Source organism: Heptranchias perlo, chromosome 16, assembly GCF_035084215.1.
Source record: "Heptranchias perlo isolate sHepPer1 chromosome 16, sHepPer1.hap1, whole genome shotgun sequence".
Classification (NCBI taxonomy): domain Eukaryota; kingdom Metazoa; phylum Chordata; class Chondrichthyes; order Hexanchiformes; family Hexanchidae; genus Heptranchias; species Heptranchias perlo.
The window spans coordinates 51,426,013-51,430,477 of NC_090340.1; positions in this window are offsets into that span (position 1 = coordinate 51,426,013).

Here is a 4,465-nt window from a genome sequence, read left to right on the forward strand (position 1 = left end):
TCCTTTTACTACTTTTGTTGTCAGTGATTACCTGTTACAGACTTCATATGCAAATTTTTCATAATATCTAGGCACTCTTTGGGCTCAATATTAGCAGGGCGGCGTAGGTAACGCGCCCAGTGAAATCGGGGTGCTCCGCACGCGATTGCAGCTTGATTGGAGCCACTTACCTTGGCTTCCGGGTTTTCCACTGGTAAGCTGTGCAGCGGGCGGACTGCGCATGTGCATCATAGGCTGTCAGCTGGAGGAGCTCTATTTAAAGGGGCAGTCCTCCACTGACTGCTGCAGAAAATAGGAAAAATTACAGCATGGAGCAGCCCAGGGGAAGGCTGCTCCCAGGTTTAATGATGCCCCACTCCAGCTATTATTGGATCGGGGGAGGACAGAGATCTCTTTCCCCTTCCCCCCCCCCCCCCAACCCACCCTTGGCGGGCGGGAGCAAGTGGCCTGCCTCTGCCACCAAGAAGGCCTGGCTCGAGGTGGCAGAGGAAGTCACCTGCACCACCAACATATCGCGCACCTGCATACAGTGCAGGAGGTGCTTCAATGACCTAAGTAGGTCAGCCGAAGTGAGTACACTTACTCATTCCCCTACACTCCATTTGCCACATCACCACCCCCACCCCACATCTCCTTCTGCACTGCCAACACTACTCTGTCACATCACCCCTCATACCCACTCAAATCTCATCCTCATCTTACCTGCACTTACTCACCTCGCCAGTACTCATCCTGCCACTACCACTCAACCCAATCCTCATACAATCTCATGGCTCTATCTCATACTCACCCTCTCATGCATCTCTTTCACGGTCAGCCTCACTCAACCTGCCACAGGGCATGCATCACGTGCAGTAGGAAGCGTAAGGCAAACGTGTCGTGAACATGAAGGGGATGCACAAGGGTGTTTGAGGGTTTGTCATGGTTTTTACCTATATTTAATCTCTGATCAACTCACATTACATATTCTATTGGCACCACTACTGCCACGTCTTTGCGAATCTTCTCTGGTTTGTGCAATAATGCCCTTTCCCGAGGATCACTATGCAGACCCACAACTGATGCCACCCATTGTGTCACTGCAGAATGGGTGTAAGTGTATTTGCAGGGCTCTTTTGTGCAGACGACTGAGAGACATTGGCGATATCCCTGGTGGCACCCTCGAAGGATGCGGAGGAGAAGTTGTTGAGGGCAGTGATGACTTTGACAGCGACTGGTAAGAAGATGGTGCTCGGGCCAGCCGGGAGCAGCTCGGCATGAAGGAGGCTGCAGATGTCCACGACTACATGTCTAGTGACTCTGACTCTGAGCCTCCGTGTGTACTGCTGCTCAGAGAGGTCAAGGAAGCTGAGCCTCGGTCTGTAGACCCTGTGGTGAGGGTAGTGCCCTCTGCGACGCATCTCTCTCTGCGGTTGCCCTCCCTCCTGCTGTGCAGGTGGATGTGTCACAGCACTGTGTTGAGCTCCACGCGTCAAAGGTGGACGGCATGGCTGGTGATGCTGTTTGCCCTCCGAGGAGGTCATGATTGCAGCTACGGCGGCCCCCGTCCGGAAGATGTACATCTGAGGGGGTCCGCAAGGTAGGTAAATGTGTCTGGACACCGGAGTAAGTGTGCAAGTTCGTGAATTTTATTGTTAGGAGGAGGGTGGTGGAGGCCAAACTTTGTCCAAAGTGACCGAGTGGCCTCCTGCAATGAGTGAGGGTCTTCCCTCCGCCCCCCCCCCCCCACTGTCAAATGGACCTTTGCAGCTGCCACAGGCTGATGGCTGCAACACGTCCATTTAAACTGGGAGTGTTTCCCCCAGTACGGGAAACAGTCTCAGTTAATTTCAAAATCCCACCCCTCCTAAAATATCAGGTCTGTAAACAACCTGAAGTACCTGTTTACGTACTTTAAGTGGCACCCCGCCAGCTTTAATTGCAGGCGGGAGTCCCACATGCGGGGGCTGCGTGCGCAATGTCAGCGCGTCACTAGGGAACCCAGAAGTGGGCGGGTTGGAGCCGGGCTCCAGACCCGCCCCGGGAATCCCCGATTTTCGCAGCCCCCCCGCCGGGTGTGAAAATCGAGCCCTTTGTGTTTTTGTGTAGCTGCTAACCAGAATGTAACTATAAGAATAGGAACATTACAGCAAAAGGGGCTTAGTTACTAGCAATGTAGAAAATAACTTGTGCTGGTTTAAAAATGCTGAATTTGGAATTTGCTAGAAACAGTTGCACGTGGCAGATTGATGGCACAGCACATCTGGTAACTGAAAATCCTAGCAAAGGGGATTATGTCATTACTTTGTATTTGTCTCCGTAACAACTGGTCTGCTTCTCACTAATCTTTCACACACTGTATGAAAACGGGAAAAAGTGGTCAAACCTGTTGCCCTGCTCTAATTCACAACAAAAATAATTTGCATTTTAGAAGGGCAGATTCTTTACTGTCAGTATTTTGCTAAGATTCTGAATTATTTTACTTTTTACAATACATCTTATCTTTCAAAAGGATATATTTTTGCTCTTGATAAAATGTAGCAATTTTACTGACATTTCCGGGTGTGTGTAAGAAAGAGAATTTGCCTTTTATATAGCGCCTTTCACGCTCTCAGGACGTCCCAAAGCGCTTTACAGCCAATGAAGTACTTTTGAAATGTAGTCACTGTTGTAATGTAGGAAATGCAGCAGCCAATTTACGCACAGCAAGAGCCCACAAACAGCAATGAGTTAATGACCAGATAACTACACTTCAGAAAGTACTTCATTGGTGATAGGTGCTGTATAGATGCAAGTTCTTTCTGAATGAAATCCCAATCTCAATGATAATTGCATACAGGATCTCTGACTCAGCAGGAGTTGGGCTGAACCAAGTTAGGAATGAAAGTGTTGGGAATTATGACCAAATCAACACTAATTTTTCTAGCCCTCTCTTCCCTCCCATTACTCTGTCATTTCTTTTGATAGTGTTTTGCTGATGGTTGGAAATCTTGCTCTTCCTTTCACAATAAGGCTAAATCTCAGCAAGTTAATAGCTCCCTTTTCATTTATTGCACCCCATGGAATTTTGCACATGTTTCTTTCTATTTCACTTCAGTGAAGCTTTCCTTGACATTAAAAAAAAATGAACGTTTTTTTCCTGATATTAGACTTGCAGCACTTTGCTTATGGCAGGAATTTTAACTAATTTGGGAGTAGGCAGTTTACCCTCATCCATTTTGTTATGGTTTACTCCAGGAGCAGGAAATGCCGCAAGTTTTCAGTATGGGAGAGAAGTATAGGTGTGTTTAAAAAAATGTTAGCAGATTTTAGTGACATTAGTCATAATTGTGTTTTTAAAGCTAGTTATCCAACTCAGCAATGTTATACTGCCCTTTCTACCATGTACTCTGCCATGCATGGTGCATGCTGACTTATTCTGGCATATCCACATTTACTGGAGACCCCAGGCTCCTTTTTTATTCCTTACACTTTGTGGTATTTTGAAAAGATGTTTGTTTTGTAGTAATATGATAGTGATTGCATTGTACAAAAATCAGAGATAGCCAGCTTCTCCAAATGTATCTCTTTTTAAAATGGTCATCTGCAGGCCATGAAATTAGGATTTGTTTTGCTCAGGAACAGAAATGAAATCATGTTATTGTACAGCAACTTTTACTTAATCAATGCTGATTACCTTTCAACAATTGGAGTTGAAAGCATCATTGCCTTTTTAGACTTATTAATTGTTTAACATTTTAAAATAAAATATTAAGATTTTAGAACTAATATAGTATACTGCACTGCCTATCTTTGTCAGAAAAATGGTTCAAAATGTACATATGAGGATTTTACTCATGATAATGCCATTGTTAACTTACATAGAATTGCATAGAATGTACAGCACAGAAACAGGCCATTCGACCCAACTGCACCATGCTGGTGTTTATGCTCCACGTGAGCCTCCTCCCACCTCTCTTCATCTAACCCTATCAGCATAACCTTATATTCCTTTCTCCCTCATGTGTTTATCTAGCTTCCTCTTAAATGCATCTGTGCTATTCGCCTCAACTACTTTTTGCGGTAGCGAGTTCAACATTCTAACTACTCTCTGGTTAAAGAAGTTTCTCCTGAATTCCCTGTTGGATTTATTGATAACTATTTTATATTTATGGCCCCTAAAATTGAACTCCCCCACAGGTGGGAACATCTTCTCTACATCTATCAAATCCTTTCATAATCTTAAAGACCTCTATCAGGTCACCCCTTGGCCTCTTTTCTAAAGAACCCCAACCTGTTCAATCTTTCCTGATAGAGATAACCTCTCAGTTCTGGTATCATCCTTGTAAATTTTTTTTGCACTTTCTCCTGTGACTCTATATCCTTCTTTATAATATGGAGACCAGAACTGTGCACAGTACTGCAAGTGTGGTTTAACCAAGGTTCTATACAGCTTTAACATAACTCCCCTTTTTTAATTCTATTCCTCTAGAAATGAACCCCAGTG